Source organism: Eutrema salsugineum, unplaced genomic scaffold (genome assembly GCF_000478725.1).
Source record: "Eutrema salsugineum unplaced genomic scaffold, Eutsalg1_0 scaffold_3, whole genome shotgun sequence".
Taxonomy (NCBI): Eukaryota; Viridiplantae; Streptophyta; class Magnoliopsida; order Brassicales; family Brassicaceae; genus Eutrema; species Eutrema salsugineum.
The window spans coordinates 9,564,620-9,583,264 of record NW_006256756.1 but is presented as its reverse complement, the minus strand read 5'-3'; the positions used below and the strand labels follow the sequence as shown (position 1 = coordinate 9,583,264).

Here is an 18,645-nt window from a genome sequence, read left to right as displayed (position 1 = left end):
CCTATCGGCTGTGGATTGAACCCTGGTGGAAATTTGTGTTGCTGCGGTTGGCTGGTGAAGTTGTTACCCTGAGCTGCTTGATTCTGCTGAGTGTAGCCGTGCTGTTGCCCACTGAACTGTTGCTTGGGCTGGAAGGTATTCTGAAAAGGAGCTTTTTGAGCATAGCTTTGTTGGTGTTGTTGAGCAGGGTACACTTGGTCTTGAGGGTTAGCTACATTCGGGTTTCTGTATGAGAGGTTTGGGTTACTGTTGTAGTTGTTAAACCGCTGATACCTCTGCTGATTCCCTATGTAATTCAGCTCTTCTTGAGTTAGACCATCTTCATTAACATTGTCAAAACTTGGCCCTTGCTCATCAAATTCGCCTACAAAGTGTATTGGCTTTTGAGTCGCCATTAAAACCTTGTCAAGCTTGCTCTGAAGCTCTCTTATATCCTTTTTCATACGCTGTTCATCACTAGATCCCTCTGTACGGTTTGCCCTATCAAAGTCCTCTCCATATGTGTCATTGGACATGGCTAGGTTCTCGACTAGTTCCATTGCCGCATTGATCTCTTTCCCAAGAAAATTTCCATTTGAGGCTGTATCGAGTTGGTTTCTGATCTTGGGGAGTGCACCTCGGTATAAAGTACTCAAGAGGGATGCCTCTGAGAAGCCGTGGTGTGGGCATTGGTTAGTATAGCTCCTAAACCGTTCCCAAGCCTCACTAAAGCTCTCGTTGTTGTGCTACGTGAAACTTGAGATCTGATTCCTGAGCTTAGCCGTGCGTGATGTGGAAAAAAACTTTGATAAGAACGCCAGTTTACACTGCTCCCAGGTTTGTATAGAACCCCTCGGGAGGTTCTTTTCCCACTGGTGAGCTTTATCACCGAGGCTGAATGGGAACAAGCGTAGCTTGAAGCTGTCTTCCGAAACGCCATTGATTTTGGTTAAGTGGCAAACTCGATCAAACTGATCTAGATGTTCAAGAGGGTCTTCTCCGGCTAGACCGTGAAACTTTGAGTTCTGCACCATATTGAGCAGGGAAGCTTTAACTTCAAAGTTGTTATTCTGAACCGGTGGAGCTTGAATCCCAGCTCGGTATTGGTGCGCATTAGCTCGGTCGTTCTCTCCAACAAAGACTGGAGGAGGTTGTCTCTGAGCTTGTGGCGGTGGCGGATGAACATGATGGGCTTGTTGCTCGTTTCTATTAGCTTGTTGTTGGTTTTGCTGAGCAAGCCTCTCGTTCCTTTGAACCTGTTGTTGGTTTACATAGGCTTGTTGTTCATTTCTTCCTGCCTGCGCCTGATTAGCCTGAGCCTGGTGCTCGGCTTCTTGAGCTTGTTGCTCGATCCTTTGCTGTTCTGCCATTCCAAGTCGTTCAAAGTGCCGTTCTCTCTCGCGAGCTCGCCTCTCAATCCTGTTGATGTTATTGTCGTATGGTAAAGGCGGTTCTGTGCTACGAGACCTGGTTTTCATGCACCTGAAATCAAAACAAGAACTTGCAAAAGAATCAGTGAAACAAAAGAAAGGAAAGTCTTGATCTTAAGAACAAATAAGAGAATAATGCTCCCACAAGTTGGCAACGGCGCCAATTGATAACTAAGAGTTTTCACTCTTTATAGAGGTTATCAATACCCCTGCCCTTGTAGTACAAGGGGTTATCAATCCAAGCTTGTAGTGGAGACACTATCTATATCATTTGTTGGCTTAAGTCAAGACAGATCAATGAAGGTTTTTACTAAGCTAAGTGACAAGCGAATGAGCATAAAAGTAAAGCAAATGATAAGATTTAAACAAAGCTAAGATGCAAATGACAAATAAACGATTCAGATGATTATAATGAATGATAAAGGCAGAGACTTTAGACAAGATAATCGACTCAGGTGCTTCCAAGCTAAACTAGTGGGTTAATGAATCATTTTATCAAGCGATTTCATTTAACTTTGAACTCAAGGCATGTTAATCTTCTCATGAAAGTATTAAGCATCTAAACTGATCCTCTTTCATACCAAAATCCCTTTTGAGAAGCATGAATCAGTCAGCAATAAGATTCAGTTCAAAAATGCCATTTAAGAGAACAAACTATCACTCTCGCGATGAAAGACTCTTAAACCCTTAACCGAGTGGTTCAGACATTTCTACAAACACTTTTGATGCGAGATATGTCTAAGATCTGAACCTCAAGTGATGTGCTTGGATCCAGCCTAGAGATCTCGTCGGTTAAGGAATGAAACATGCAAGACAAGACACCTAAACCCACTAATCTACTTTGAAAGCACCCTAATCTACTTATCTAAAGCCACTTAAACGACTACTCACTGATCATAATAAGCTCACTAAGTCCTTTGCAAGACGTGTAGCTAGTCATGATAAGGAGTTTGATGTTTGGATGATAAAAGAAATAAAGAAAGAACGAGATTTAGATGCAAAAACGAGATATCGGATTAGATTAATCCAGTTTCACAAAAGAGGCAAGTTCTTAAAGCTAAAAACAGATAAGAGATAAGATGATTAGGTTTTTAGTCTCAAAATATATATATAGCAAAGGGAAAGTGTCACGGGTCAGCCCGGAACAAACCGGGTACTGAACCGCTTCCTTGGGTTGATGGGTGAGTGACACGGTGTGTCGGAAAGTGAAGCAGAGGTCTTCATGCCGAGGTGTGCACGTGAGTCAGGATCCAGGTGAAGATCTCGTGAAGAACACGTCAAGAACATGCATGAACCCTAGTCTTTGATCCATCCTCACGTGTGTGTTCTTAAGCCATTCTGTTCTTGATTCTGGGTTCGTGACAAGGGACCTCGGGATAAAATGTCGAGGGGTCATGATGCGAGGTGTTTGGGAGAACACAGTCCGGCATGCACGCCGAAGTCGTTACACCGAGGGGTACTCTCAACACTTAGTCGTTTCCAGCTTTAGTTCTTACGTATGCATGCCTCGATCTAATCATGCCAAGGCTTTGGGACGATGTCTGGTCCAAAATACTTCCAAGATATGAGTCTCGACTTGAGTGATGCCGAGGTAAAGATACCGAGGCTTGTGAAAACACTTAGCGCGTGTCGAAACTCATTTAGGCTTGTATCGACCGTGTCACCTTCCGGAAGCGATAACTTTCAGCACACGACTCCAATTGCTCTGGGACCAGTTCCACAGTCAAGATGACTCAACGAGCTCGAACTTTGGTGAAGAAACCATTGGAGCTTGGGAAGTGGAAGGCTTCCTGGATCTCACATCTTTGCATCGTATTGAAATCACCGGAAAACAGGCCTTTTGGACAGATGTGAACTCCGGAGACTTTATCTTTTAAACCACTGCTCCGAACTAAGCGATCCCGAATGCTCTGAGAAGATCTTCCATGGATCTCGAACTTTGATGAATACCGGGCAAGCTGATTCGGTCCGGAAAGGCTCCGTCCGCCGTGATCTTTGGACTCCGCCGTTCGGTTTTCGGATGCGCGTAATGCTGGTGCATCTTCCGGAAGCTGTATCTTTCTCTCCACTGGTCCGAATTGGATGATTCCGATCGTTCTGGGATCTTTGCTTGATTGTCTCCAACTTTGATGAAGACCCCGCCAACTGATTCGGACCGGAAGGTTCCCCGGATTGTTGATCTTTGAAATGTGCGGACAAGGATAGATTTTGGTCGAGAAAAGCTTCCCGTGGTAAGGAAAATGACCAAGGGCTGTGTACCGCGGTAAGCTTTTTGGTCGTAAATTTCTCTCGCCTCGGCCAAAAATTCAACCTGTGGTATTTTGCACCCGATACTTGACCCAGGCTGATTTTGGTCGATCGGTAAGGATTTTGGCCGGTAATGAGCAATCGGTAAACTTTTTGACCGAGGTTTCTGTCCGGCCAGTACGCAATTTGGCCGAGAAATTCCTCCAAGCGGTTTTCACCATTTTTGACCCTTTTCTTCATCGTTTTCTTCTCTGCTCCTCTTCTTAAGCTCCAAATGACTTCCAAAGTACCTGATGAAGATTTCAAAACATGCAAAACTCTTTGGGACCTAATGCAAGTCCTAAATCCTATTTTTATGCCTAAAGACTCAATTTACATGGGAAAACATATGATGAGGACTCTAAAATGCACTCTAAATGATGTAAAATATAGACATATCAAGTGCTTATCTTCACATCTTTGCAGAACTTTACCAAGGTTGCCTAGGCATTTTTCAAAAGAAGATCCATAGACAGAAAAATCGTCCATGAACACTTCCATGAAATCCTCAATAAAGTCTGTGAAGATCGACATCATGCACCGCTGGAAGGTAGCAGGTGCATTACACAATCCAAAAGGCATACGTCTGTAAGCAAACGTGCCATATGGACAAGTGAATGTCGTTTTTTCTTGATCCTCCGGTCGAATAGGAATTTGGAAAAATCCGGAGTATCCATCAAGGAAGCAATAGTAGGGATGATTAGCTAATCTTTCTAGCATTTGATCTATGAAGGGAAGTGGAAAATGATCTTTCCTAGTTGCTGAGTTCAGTTTCCGGTAATCGATGCACATACGATGTCCAGTTACTGTTCTTGTAGCGATCATTTCATCTTTATCATTTTTAATGACAGTGACTCCTCCTTTCTTTGGAACAACTTGAACTGGGCTAACCCAAGTGCTATCTGAGATAGGAAAGATTATTCCAGCTTCTAAAAGCTTCATAATCTCCTTCTTGACAACATCCATGAGATTAGGGTTCAGTCTCCTTTGCCTTTCGATTGAGTTTTTAGCATTATCCTCTAGATTTATCTTGTGCATACAGAGATCTGGAGAGATTCACGGTATGTCATCAAGGGAATATCCTAAGGCTTTTATATGCTTTCTCAGCTCAGTCAACAGCATTGTGGTTTCTTCTTCCGTCAAACCAGAGTTTTATTTTGACAGGATAAGTAGAATTTGGTCCAAGGAAAGCGTACTTAAGTCCGACGGGAAGAGGTTTAAGCTCGACTTTAGGGGCTTTAAGCTCGCTCCAAGAATCATTAATTGCTGCGGCATTGTCTTTAGGAGGTGTAGGAATGTTTGTTTGGTCCTTAAGATCTAGATAGTTTAGAGGTTTCCTATAAGTTTCGGACTTATCAAGCATACGTGAACATTCACTCGAAATTCCTTCAAGGAAATTGCGTTCATCTTTTGCGGGTGAAAGCGTGACACTTAAAGGGTCGTCTAGAAGCAGATCTTCATAGACTTCCTCAATAATTCCGTCTAACTCATCAACCCAACAAATTTTGCCATCCAAATTTGGTTTATCGAAATTTTTGTTCATGTCAAACTGCATTAATAGACCGGCTAGATGAAGGTCGATTTTTCCTTCAGGAACATTGATTATGGCTCCGGCTGTAGATAAGAATGGTCTTCCAAGAATAAGTGGATCCTTAGGTTCTTTTTCTAGTTCTAGAACTACGAAATCGGTTGGTATGGAACATTTTTCGATTTCGACGGGAACATCTACTAAGATACCTACAGGTTGTCTAACGGAACGATCAGCTAGTACTAAAGAAATCTTAGTGGGCTTGAAAGTGTGATGTCCTAAACATTTTGCTACTGAAAGAGGCATCATGTTTATGCTAGAACCTAAATCACAGAGAGCACGCTCAAAAGCTACATCATTGATGGTGCATGAAAGTACAAAGCTTCCAGGATCGTTTTTCTTTTCAGGGATTCGGCTTTGCAGGATAGAACTACATTCATGGGTTATCATCATAACGCCTTCTTCAAGAGTTAAAGAATTTGTTAGAATACCCTTCATGTATTTTCTTAAAGCAGGAATCATAGCACAAGCTTCTACGAAAGGTAATTTCACATTTAATTGATCAATTAACTCTTTCAGCTTAGCTTTTTCTTTTTCTTTCTTAGGGGCTCTTAAGGCTCTAGGATATGGAGGTTTAGGTTTGTAGACATGAGTTGGTGGAGGTGGAATCGGGTCTTCTCCGAGGATTTCCCGGGGTGAATCTTCTCTTACTTGTTCTCCATCCTTCTCTCCTACCACTTCTTTTTCAACATCTTCATTCGTGATTCTTTCTTTTTCTTTCTCCTTTTCCTTACCCTTTTCCTCATCTTCAGGATCTTTAGGAAATTCAGGCTCTTTGTAAGCTAATCCACTCCTAAGTGTGATAGCTTTCACATCATCGGAGGGATCTGCTTCACTTGAGCTTTCGAAAGAATTTTCACTTGGTTCCTCCTCAGGTTTATCTAAGTTTTTAGAATTGGTTTTGACCATTATGTTAAGGAGGGTATCGGAATCCTTCTGCATCTCTTTTAGTTCAGATCTAAGATCACTAATCTCTTGAGACATGGATTTTTCAAGCTCTAGAATCTTTTTGTTTAGGTTTTCAGCTTCAGAAGAGGGAAAACTAGGATAGGAAACAGGATTAGATTGAATAGCCGAGATTGGTTCAGAAGGTGGTGTCCAACCAGGCTTGAAAGACGTTTTCCCGCGGTCAGGTGGCTCACGACCGCAGTGAATCAAGTCTTGGCCGCGGTCAGAACAGCCACGACCGCGGTGAAAGGTTGCTTGGCCGCGGTCAGAACAGACACGACCGGGGTGATCAGAAACGAATGGAACATCATGAATTTGATATACTTCTGCAGTGTTCATCATCCCTTGATCATAAGAATCCATTGGGTTGTCCCAACCATCAAAGTTACACGTATTGTGTACCCTATTTGGTTGTTGCAATCCAAGATGACTCATTATGTGACGGAGACACTTTATAACTTCTGAAATTTCTTCTTTCTTCTCAGGAAGTGCAGAATTACCAAAGGTTACTTGATTTCGGATGCTGTTTCCTAAATTTTTAATGAAAACGTGATCATCTTCTACAGGTCTAGTTGTGAAATCTCCATTACTTGCTATATCAAAAGAGTGTCGTAACTCTGGAGTTATACCGTGATAGAAAATACTTAGCAGGTATTCCTCGGCATATTCATGGTGTGGACAATCTCTTTGGTATTCCCTAAATCTTTCCCAAGTATCTAAAAGATCTTCATCTTCTTTTTGTTTAAAAGTTCTTATCTTCTTTCTTAAGAGATTTGCAAGATTTCTAGTGTAAAAACGATTTAGGAAAGCAGTTTTACACGCTGCCCACGTTTTTATTGAAGCAGGTGGCAAAGATTTTAGCCATTTGCTGGCCTTATCTCTAAGAGAGAATGGGAAAAGACTACAATTGTGGTAATCCCCATTTGCTGTAGTGGTTGCACATAATTCTTTGAAAGTCTCGATATGGTTTATCGGGTTTTCGAATGAATAACCAGAGAATTGATTTTGTTGAACTAAATGGATATGGGGTACCTTAATTTCGGTTTTGCCATCCTCTGGTAAGGCTGGTTGAATAGCTCTTCGATCTCCCATGAACTTTTCGAGTGAATCGAGACTTCCAATCAGTTCATCATCATCTTTGTGTTTGACCGATCCGATTAGCTCATTGTCATCATAAATCGGTTCTTCAAGCTCGTCATCAGTCAGGTCATCATCGTCGATTGGATCACCATCCACACGATATGGTGGATCACCAAGAGTTCTGGGAACATGTTCCCGGTCTCTCATCGCAGAGAAACCTGAAAAATTCAAAAGAAAAAGTAAAAATAAAAAAGTGTTCTAATGGATTTAAGCTGGGATTCGCAACAAAACAAATTTAAGTCCCCGGCAACGGCGCCAAAAACTTGATGCGAGCAAAAGCGGGGTTTGTTGTTTTCGTTTTACTAAGCTTCAGGTTTTAAATTTATAACCCCTAAATGTCTGCAAGTGCACAGATGTGCGCTGTAGTACTTAGGGTATCGATCCACATAGACTTAGTTGTTTCAGTACGAATTCACTGCAACGCTTAAATCAGATTAGAACTAAAAGGGTTTTGGTTTTGGTTTTGGTTTTGGGTTTTGGTTGTCACTAAATCTAAACTAGAAAGCAATTAAAAACTAAAAAGCAATTGACAAAAACGAAAGCAAACAAAAGCAAGTAGTAAGCGACTTAAACAAGAGGCGAATTGGAGCAAGTAAAAGCGAATGAAAAGCAGATAAATAGCGATTAAAAAGCAGATGAAATTGAAGTTGTAAGCAATAAAAGACAGACGTTGGGGCTCAAGGGGTTTCGCAGGGGTTCATGGACTAAGCTATGTCGATTTTTAAACATATGATAAAGGTAATCAACTACGTATGTTCTAGAACTCGAGGCACAGAAGTATGAATAGCCTACTTTTGCAGCACTAAACAACTATCTCTCGCAACCCTAATCAGTAGGTTTCCACTCTGATTCTGGAAGAGAGAAGATGCAATAGTAGAATTAGATTCATCAATATTCACAACTCAACTACAGGTAGGTTTCCACTCCTATAGAAGAATTGCTCGTTTCACCCTAGTTCAGACAATCAATGAAAACTTTCGCAACATATCATATCAGATCGGCTTCTAAGTGGCCAGCAAAGAATCACGCAGTAAGATTAAAGGCAAACGAAGAACATATAGAAGATTATAAATCCTAAATCTATCGCTTCATAAGCAAAGACACATGAAATTCCCTTTGAATAATCCCTTTAAACCCAACTGGGTAACTACTCAAACATATTGTAAACAATCATCACAGAGTATTGAAAGTTGCAGGAAATTAAAGAAAAGAAGGAAGAAGAACGAAGAACGGAAGCGACGATGGAGGCGCGATGATGCTCTCCTCGGCGACGGCTCCTCCTTCAAAAACCGGCGGCCTCCCTCTCTCTAGGGTTTGTGTGTCTCTCTCTCTTTCTATCTTATGTCGTCTACACACCTTTAGGAATAACCTAAAGGGGGTATTTATAGCTTCTGGGGTGGTTCTAGACACTTAGGGCTTCAAAAATAACGAAGGGAATTGATCTGGGCTTTATTAAGTCGTCGGGAAAGTGAACGACCAAAGTCCGTGGTCGCGGTGGCTCTACCCGCGGGAAAATGGGTGTTGGCCGCGGTCCCGGCACTTGCTCTCTTCCGGAACTGCATTTTCTGTCATTCTTGCATCGGGAGTATCTGAAGATCTAACCGTTGGATTGTCTCCAAACCAAGTGCATTAGAAAGCTGGTTGGATCCTCTACGTTGTCTCAAATTTTGGGGGTGATCAGACGGTGAGAAGATCTTCATCGCTTGTCATACTTCTGACGGTCTGCATTTATCCAAAATTGCTCATTTGTTTCAAATTGCATATCTTTTGCCCAAGTTTCCTGTAAAGTCTTTTGAAACTCTAAAACATTGAAAACACTTTAAAAACCATTGAAAACAGAGTTAAAACACCTGCATAAGATACAATTATGATCCATAAAAGTGGTCAAAATACGGTGTTATCAATCGCCACCATCTCAAACCATTGATCCGATCCACCAGCCACCATCGCCTCTCATCGCATCGATCATCATCATTGATCCGATCGCTGCAACCACCTTCGCCAACCCATCGAGTCACGCGTTCAGCCACCATCACCACTCCATCGCATCATTGCTGCAATTCCAACCACCATATCGCCACATCTATTGCCCTTGCTTCAGAGTTGATCACCTAGGATCGTATCACGTGGTATCAGAGCCAACTCTGAACCAAAGGCTGAGAAATCTCTAACCCTAATCGCGATTTTTGATCTGAATTCGTGTTTCGATTGTTAGGGCTTAGCGAGTTTGGTTTGTGTGCATCGATCTGTTTCCTTTTGAATATTGTATCATTATTGCTTCCTATCGTTAGCGAGTTCATTTGCTATTGTTAGGGTTAGTCAAGTTTCGCATCGTTCGTTGTTATTCCTGCTAGACGTGACACAAAAAAAGAAGTAATAATATTAAAATGTTAATTTACTCCATTCACGTGGCTAGACGTGACACAAGAGACCAGCTCTCCTTTATTGTCTAATCAATAAAAAGAGAAAGTATTTTGACTTTATTTCAAGATATGACTATATACGAGCTAAAAAGCTGGATGTATATGCGTAAAGATTCAGAAGGGGCGTTGACAGAAGAGTTCAAGAACGGGTTAGAAATATTTATGTATCATGCTACACATATGGAGAGAACGAAAGATAGCGGAAAGATGTTTTGTCCTTGTTTGAAATGCAAGAATACGAGGTATACACTAACAAAAACCGTGTGGACGCATTTATTAAATAGAGGGTTCATGCCGCAATATTTTGTTTGGTATCTACATGGAGAAGGATATGGCAGTAATACTCATGGGAATGTTGGTAGTAGTAGTAATTATCAAAGTCATATTGATTTTGATGGATCGAATTATGGTCATCAGCCTAATCAGTATCAATCTGATCAAATTGTAGATCATGATAGGATGCATGAGATGGTGACTGATGCATTTCATGAAACGCATACTGGTAATGCTGTTGAGGAACCTAATGTAGATGCCAAACGATTTTATGATTTGTTAGACAATGCTAACAGCCAATCTACGAAGGATGTAGAGAAGGCCTGTCTAAATTATCGTTGGCAGCTAGAATGATGTCAATTAAAACAGATCATAACCTGGCTGAGGTTTGCATGGATGATTGGGCTGATCTTCTGAAAGAGTATCTACCGGAGGATAACTTGGCAGCAGTGAGAGTTGTGCACAAACTCTTAGCACACACGATCTTCTCTAGAGCCAACATGGGAAGTGTTTTGAAGACTGAGCTCATCACACTTCAGATTCTGTTTATGGATGATCCACGACTTGCCTGCTTCGCATGGATCATAGCGCAGAATATGGTAAAGGTGAACTATGATTTACATGGTTGCGAGGACGCTACTCCAGCTTTCGAGAGTGCTATTACAGCGATACTACAGGCTGTAGGATTCGATTTCTCATCTGATGATCCACTTCCCGATGTCTAGTATGATTTACTTTATCTCTCTTGCGATCACACTATCTCTCGTGCCGCTTTCGATCCAGACAGGTTTGGTTACAAGTATTGCACTGGCAACGAGGAGCACCGAGTCCGCTTACCTTCAGCATCTATCCCGAGATTGTGCAACGGAGGACGCCCACGATGGACTCCGGTATCCGATGATTTTCTGCCATCTGTACCTCGTCTACCATTCACCATTGGCCAATATGATATATTCATAAATTGCATCATTTAATGTACATATTCTAGTCCAAATCATGTCTCATTTGCATGCATTTTAGGTCTTTAGGCATTGTTTTAGGACTTAGGAGATTACATTAGGTCCAAGAGAGTTTTGCATGTTTTGGAGTGTTAAACAGGTGCTTTTGGAGCCAATTTGGAGTGGAGGATGTGATTCAGATGAAGAAATGGAGTTGGAATGATCAAAAATGGTGAAAAGGAGCAATTTTGGGTTTCTCGGCAAAATGGTGTACTGAAGGTTGAAGATCCTCGGCCAAAATCCTTCCCGCGGGTAGCTTTCTCGGCCAAAAACACGTGCCGCGGTTAAGTTTCTCGGCCAAAAATCTCGAGTGCAGATACATCTCGGAAATCATGTGACCGGAAGGTTTTGCCGGCCGATTCAGCTGTCAAAATCTTCATAAAAGTTGGAGATAATTGAGTCAAGAGTTCAGAACAGTTAGAATCAAAGCATTTGGACCACGGAGCTGAAAGATATGATAATCGGAAGACAGACCTCTCTCGCATCCATTCCGGAGCAATCCGATACTCCTGAATGATCGCCTGTCCGGGGAACCTTCCGGTCCGATTCAGTTGTCGGGGGCTTCATCAAAGTTGGAGACGATTGGATAATGGTTCTATATCAAGTGGAATAATGGAATTCGGATGCGTGAGCAGAAAGGTGAGCTCGTCGGAAGAAATCCCTGTCTCGCTGCCGTCTTGGACCGACCCGATGAGCTCCGAAGAATGCGAAGGACCGCGCACTTTCAGGCCGATTCGGTTTACGAGGCCTTCATGAGAATCAGAGATATTTGAATCCTCGTTCCATAACGTCCGAGATCATCCAATTCGGATCTATGAGCAAGAAGTTAACGTTTCCGGAATGGACACATGTCTAGACGCCTCTCTCTGATCGTCTAAATGCACTGCGAAGATGAGCCCTCCAGGAAGCCTTCCACTTCCCAAGCGCCGATAGTTTCTTCACCAAAGATTGAGCTGAATGAGTTATCTTTCTCATGGAACTGGTTTTAGGCCATTTGGAGTTATGAGCTGAAAGTTACACTGAACAGAAGAGAAGCTGGTCAATTCGGGTTTTAAGAGATGCGACTGTAAGCTAAGTGTTGTGTCCTACCTCGGCGTGAATACCTCGGCATGTATGCCGAGGAGGCATGTTTACGAAGCTTTGAGACTATACCTCGAGGTAGGACTTCGGTCTTTCAACACCAAGGCTCCCTTGATCACAAAAATGATCCCAAAACGACTAAGTGTTGAAGCAGACCTTGGTGTGAACCCTTCAGCATGTTATGCCGAGGTCTTATGTTTCACAAACCTCAGGTACCAAGCCCCTCGGCATGTTATGCCGAGGTCCTCATCTCTCCAACCCAGATCACAAACAAATCCTCTTCACGTTTCAAAGCTTTAACCGGATCAAAGGCCAAGTCTCATGCATGTTCTTCAAGTGTTCATCAAAGTTTCAACCCAGCACATGACCCCCTGGTGTATGGCCCTCGGTGTGAGACTTCTTCAGATGGCGAGGGGTGGCTCCAGCAACCCAGAAAGGGCGGGTCAGTACCCAGTTTGTCCTGGGCTGACCCGGCCCACACCCTTTTATATAAATAGTTTTTAGAGACTAAAACCCTAGTTATCCATTATCTTATCCTTTATCTTAGTTTCTCTTTGGTTTCTTTTTCCTTATCTGTGTAAAACCGACGTGATTAAGAGATATCTAAGAGATTTCATTATCTTAAAGCTGTTTCTTATCATTTCATCATCTGATCTCAACTTCTAATGATGATTAACATCACCTCTTGCAAAGGAAATGGTGTGTTAATCATGATTAGTGAGTAGTTATCTTTTAAGCTTCTAGGTGTGTAGGTTAGGGTGCTTAGATGATCGGTTTATGATGTTTAGGTTCTAGATCTTCATTTCCTTTCCTTAGTTAGCTGCTCTTAATGCTAGATCTTTGCACATCACTCTGATCTAGACTTTAGTCATTTCTCCACCCACAAGGTGTTTGATGAAATGTCTGAATGAGCTAAGCTAAGGGTTTATGCCTTTTTCATCATGGGAATGATTTGTTAAATGCATGAATGACATATTAGAACTGTTTCTTAATGCTCACTGATTCATATTTCACAAATGATGATTTGGTTTGAAAGTGGATTAGTGTAGAGATTAGTGCCTTCATGAGAGGATTAGTCTAGATTTGAGTTCTAAGTTAATTGGTTTTGAGATCATATGATTGCTTGTTGCTGCTTTCTGTGTAAGATTCGGTCTCTTTGAAATAGAAACCGTTTGGTCATTATTAGACTTGATACTTTATGCTTGTTGATTGCTTGATCTTGCTTAAGGTGAATTAATCTTGATTAAGTGATTTACAAAGAGATTATTGTCATGGGAATGAATTAATCTGCTTTTGAAGTCTAGACTAAAGAGTAACTTGCATTGCATTATTGTTCTTAGCATCATGAATAAATCTCTAAAGCACCCTAATCAATGATCACATCTAGAGGTTTAGCTTTCTCTTTATTTTGAATCTGAGTCTTTGTTTTGTTGTCTTGTTGCTTGTTCTTAAATTACTGCTTGTTTTTTGTTTGTTTTATGTTTTAGATCACCTTGTTACCAACTCATCTGCTTGTTAGACTTGAATTAAGATAGCTCCTCATAGTTCTAGTGTCTAGAATCTCTCCATTTGGATTGATACCTCAAGTGCTACAATGACATGAGTAGTTGAGGAATTGATCAAGGATTGAAAAATTCCTGCTATCAATTTGGCGCCGTTGCCAATTGGAGAGTTCATTCTAGCATTAGAACTTTGGATCTTCTTGAGATCAAGTCATTGTTTTCTTTTGTTTTACAAAGCTTTTATTTTCACCATGTTAATGTATATAACTAATAGCATGCATCTCTTTGAGATGATGAATTTTCTCTTTTTCATTGTTACTAACTTGTCTTCCTTGATTCTCTTGAGCTTTGAAAGGTACCAAATTCACAAGAAGAGAAATGGAAAGACACGTTCTATTGAGCTGTTGGAGATGGACGTCCACAAGAGCATTATTCCAGTCCCAAAACCTCAACAACAGCCACGAATTCAAGCACTGCCTCCAGCACTGATCCAAGCTCCAAAGAAAACGCCAACAGTTGGAAGCTGTGACACTCCTTGTTGTCATGGAAAGAGGTATGGAATCCATCCTCCTCCAATTGAAGCTGCGGCCTATGAGATCAAAGCAAGCTTGGTTAGGTTGATTCAAGAAACTAAGTTCTTGGGGTCAGGCATGGAGAATCCATATGATCATTTGGATTGCTTTGAGAGGTTGTGTGAGACATTTAGGACTGGAGGAGTGCCCCACGACAGTATCAAGCTGATCTTGTTCCCATTTTCACTTGGAGAAAAGGCAAGCAAATGTGAGAGAACATTACCATCCCACTTGGTAAATTCTTGGGATGATTGCAAGTTGATCTTTCTCCAAAGGTTTTATCCAATAAAGGACTATCCAAGCTAGGAAAGACATCTTGGGCTTCAAACAAAGAATCCATGAGACCTTTGATGAAGCATGGGAGAGACTTAAAGGCTACACTAGAGATTGTCCCCATCATGGGTTCCAACAGGAAGCTATCCTTAGTATCTTCTATTGGGGAGTTGAAAGAGAGCATAAATAGACATTGGATACAGCTAGAAATGGGCGTTTTGCAACTCTTACCATAGAACAAGGAGAGCTACTTGTTGAGAATTTGGCCAAGAGCAATGAAATATACAAAGAGCTTGATACTGAAGATTGTCAAGATGGTAAAACTGAGGTGGAGCTTCGTTTTCAGCAAGAGTCTGTTCCACAAGGGCAAGCTGCTTCAAAGACTCAAGAAATGGAGCTGAACAGCATGTTCCAACAACTTCTGAAGGGACAAGATGAGCTCACAACAAGAGTAAAGCGTTCATACAATGATCTCCACAACAAAATAGAGAGTTTAACCTCTCAAGTGAATCACATGGAGAGCAAAGATCATGAAGCTGCTGTAAAGGAGATAGAACGTGTACTCTTTAGTCCACAAGAAGACATTTCTCTTAGAGGTCTTTCTTCACAAGACAATGAGGACATTGAGAAACTCAGTGGAGAGGTGACCCTTGGAACTGAAGTTTTCGCTATAAAAGACATCCATGGAGCTTCTAGAGACAAAGTTCAGATTACTGCTGAAGAGAAGGCTGAACAACAGCTTCAGAACGAAGAAAAAACTATTGAACCACCAGCTTATGTGTCTCTAAGTCTCTGTGATGAGTTTCAAAACTTTGAGATGACGTATGTGGGGACTTGTGGAATGAAAGAGAAGGATCAGCCTTTTGCTGCTTGTGAGAAAAAGAAAGAACACCAAAGAGAGCTTGATCTTGAGTTCATTGATGGTGAGAAGTTCTTTAGTGATGATGAGGATTGCTTGGAATCTCACCTCCTACACCAGGTGAGAAAGAGATCAGCAACAATAAAGGCAATGGTTCAGAGTACAAAGACAAGAGCCCAAAACGCATTAAACCATTCACTCTTGGGTCTTCTTCTCAAGTCTTAACTCTCACTCCATGGAAGTTTGATGGTGGAGCTGTGGAATACAGAGTTAAAAGCAATGGAAGATCAAGACCATTTGCCAAAGTCAGAGCTATCCTCACACAAGAACTCATAGACAAGGGATCTGGTGGTGTCCAAGAGCTGATGAACAAGGACCTCATGCTTGAATTCATGGACATGACAAGGAGCATCAAAGCTCCTCCTCTCCCTCATTAAGAAAGGTTTTACAAAGTCAAACTTAGTGACTTTAAACAAAGTGCTCTTGGGAGACACCCCAAGCTTATCCTTGTATATAGTCTTTTTAATCTTTTCTTTAGTATTTTCAGAACGTTTTGATGGGTTTGCTAAGTGATCTCAGGTTCTAGAAAGCGTTCTTGCTCAATGGTTTGAAGGAACAAGTGCAGAGAGGAGCTTAAAGGTGGCGGCCTTATGATTCAAAGGAGCAGTGAACCTGAGACCTCGGCCAAGCACCTCGAGATGATCATTACCGAGGTCTCATGTTTGATCTTCACGGAACAAAGTGCTGTGAGAAGCCTTGGAGAGCCAAAGCCGAGGTGTTCTTGAGCTAATACCGAGATGCCCTTGCCACTTACACAGAAACTTGTCCACCTCGGTATAGAAGCCTCGGCATGGCTAGGCAGAGGGGTCCCTGAACGAGCATGAACAAAAAGGGACGCTTGAGAGACTTGAGTCCAAGCAGAGGGTTCAAAGCACCAGCATCCTCCTCCATGTCCAATGCCTCCATTCCATCATGAACAAGTCTGGTAACTCTCCAAACTCATTGTACATATGCATCTAGTTCTTAATTTTTCATTTTGCATTTTTCTTGCTTTTGCCTTTCACTTCTCTCTTATGCTTTTATAACACAGAGGACTGTGTTATTTAAGTGTGGGGGAGGAGTTTAGTGTTTACTAATCATGTTTTCTTTGATCTTATTTTCCACTTTGAGTCTTGAGTCTCATGTAGTTGCATCTAATCAGAAAATTTTCACAAAAAAATGTTCATTCTAGTTGCATTCACATTTTTTAGGATCGAGTCTAGTTGCATCATATAGGTTGCATTTGCTGGGAGTAATGATAGGTTTTCTAGAGAGTACATAACTTTGAGAACTTGAACTGAATATTCTTTTGAATCTTTTTCTGTGCTTGCAAAGTCTGAAACGATCTGAATCTGAGAAGCAAGTTTGAATTGAACTCGACTCTAATTAAATGAGAACCTTGAACTTGACTTGAAAATATCTTGTGATGCATTGTTTGAATAAGCTTGTGGATACCGACATACATACTTGAGCTAGAACCATTGTTTTTACCGCCCTTTTTCCTTAGCTCAAGTAGCTGAATCCACATCATGGATCAGTTCCCTCACCTTGAACCCATCCTTCTTTCAAGCCAATGTTTGTGTGTGAATTGAAAGGCCACCTTGGATCAAAATTAGCAGAAAGTGTTAGGTTTAGAGCGACAAGGGCAGGTCTCATTGAGTGCTGTGTTCCAATATTGAGGAACTGAGAGTGTTGGCGAGGAATAAGTGTGGGGGAAAAGACGACTTGGTGAGTGGAAAAAGGTGAGATGAGTGGAAAAGAGAAAGTGGAAATAGCTAGGGGAATGAAAGAAAAAGAAATGAGTCTTGGAGTTTTGAGTTAAAGAAAGTGAGCTCTGGTGTCTTGAAAAGAAAGAGTCTAGCCTCTAAGTAAAAGGAAAAGAAAAGAAGCCAAAGAGCTCAAATGTTTTGAAAAGAAAGAAAAAGAGGCTAGAGGTTGCAAAAGAGAAAAAGAGCTATGTAAAGTTTGAACTCCAAGACTTGAGAGTGAAAATGAAAAGTAAGTCCCCTTGTGAAGAGGAAAATGAGTGTGAAAAGTGAGGTTCTTGAGAGAGTGAGCAGTGAGAAAGCTTTGAGTAGAGTGTGGGGTGTGATGAGTCTTTGCCCTTGTATGCATTGGTTGCTTTTTACCTTTAGCATTCTGCCAAAGTTTGATCATTCATAGAGAGATCCTTTTGCTGCATTAAACCCGCTTGAACACTGATGAGATCATTTTAATCTCATAGCCTCTCCCTAGCCAAGCCAGCTTGTTTAAACATTGCATCATTTGATTCACTTGATAAAAGCTTAATGAATGTGAAAGAGTTGAGAGAGAGGAGAACTTGTGGAGATTTCTTGTTGAGTTGATATATATCTGAGTATGGCTTTGCATTGCATAATTGAGCATGAACTTGAATTCTCATTGTGATCACTTCTCTCTAAAAGGAAATATGAACTCCCAATGCATTCAACCTCTCTCTCTCATTTGTTCTTTTTGCTTGAGGACAAGCAAAGGATAAGTGTGGTGGAGTTGATATATTCATAAATTGCATCATTTAATGTACATATTCTAGTCCAAATCATGTCTCATTTGCATGCATTTTAGGTCTTTAGGCATTGTTTTAGGACTTAGGAGATTACATTAGGTCCAAGAGAGTTTTGCATGTTTTGGAGTGTTAAACAGGTGCTTTTGGAGCCAATTTGGAGTGGAGGATGTGATTCAGATGAAGAAATGGAGTTGGAATGATCAAAAATGGTGAAAAGGAGCAATTTTGGGTTTCTCGGCAAAATGGTGTACTGAAGGTCGAAGATCCTCGGCCAAAATCCTTCCCGCGGGTAGCTTTCTCGGCCAAAAACACGTGCCGCGGTTAAGTTTCTCGGCCAAAAATCTCGAGTGCAGATACATCTCGGAAATCACGTTACCGGAAGGTTTTGCCGGCCGATTCAGCTGTCGAAGTCTTCATAAAGGTTGGAGATAATTGAGTCAAGGGTTCAGAACAGTTGGAATCAAAGCATTTGGACCACAGAGCTGAAAGATATGATAATCGGAAGACAGACCTCTCTCGCATCCATTCCGGAGCAATCCGATACTCCTGAATGATCTCCTGTCCGGGGAACCTTCCGGTCCGATTCAGTTGTCGGGGGCTTCATCAAAGTTGGAGACGATTGGATAATGGTTCTATAGCAAGTGGAATAATGGAATTCGGATGCGTGAGCAGAAAGTTGAGCTCGTCGGAAGAAACCCCTGTCTCGCTGCCGTCTTGGACCGACCCGATGA

At 41.6% G+C, this 18,645-nt stretch overlaps 3 non-coding genes across 3 annotated transcripts; 2 read left to right on the top strand and 1 right to left on the bottom strand.

Annotated features, from left to right (window-relative positions):
* Nucleotides 1–651: 651 nt before the first annotated feature.
* On the top strand, nucleotides 652–758 carry LOC112085536. Its single transcript, XR_002898839.1, has one exon. It is a non-coding gene; the product is annotated as a small nucleolar RNA R71 (small nucleolar RNA).
* A 6,137-nt stretch (nucleotides 759–6,895) lies between these two features.
* LOC112085843 lies at nucleotides 6,896–7,002 on the top strand. The gene has a single exon (XR_002899131.1). It is a non-coding gene; the product is annotated as a small nucleolar RNA R71 (small nucleolar RNA).
* A 7,516-nt stretch (nucleotides 7,003–14,518) lies between these two features.
* Nucleotides 14,519–14,624, bottom strand: LOC112085695. Its single transcript, XR_002898995.1, has one exon. It is a non-coding gene; the product is annotated as a small nucleolar RNA R71 (small nucleolar RNA).
* Nucleotides 14,625–18,645: the final 4,021 nt, after the last annotated feature.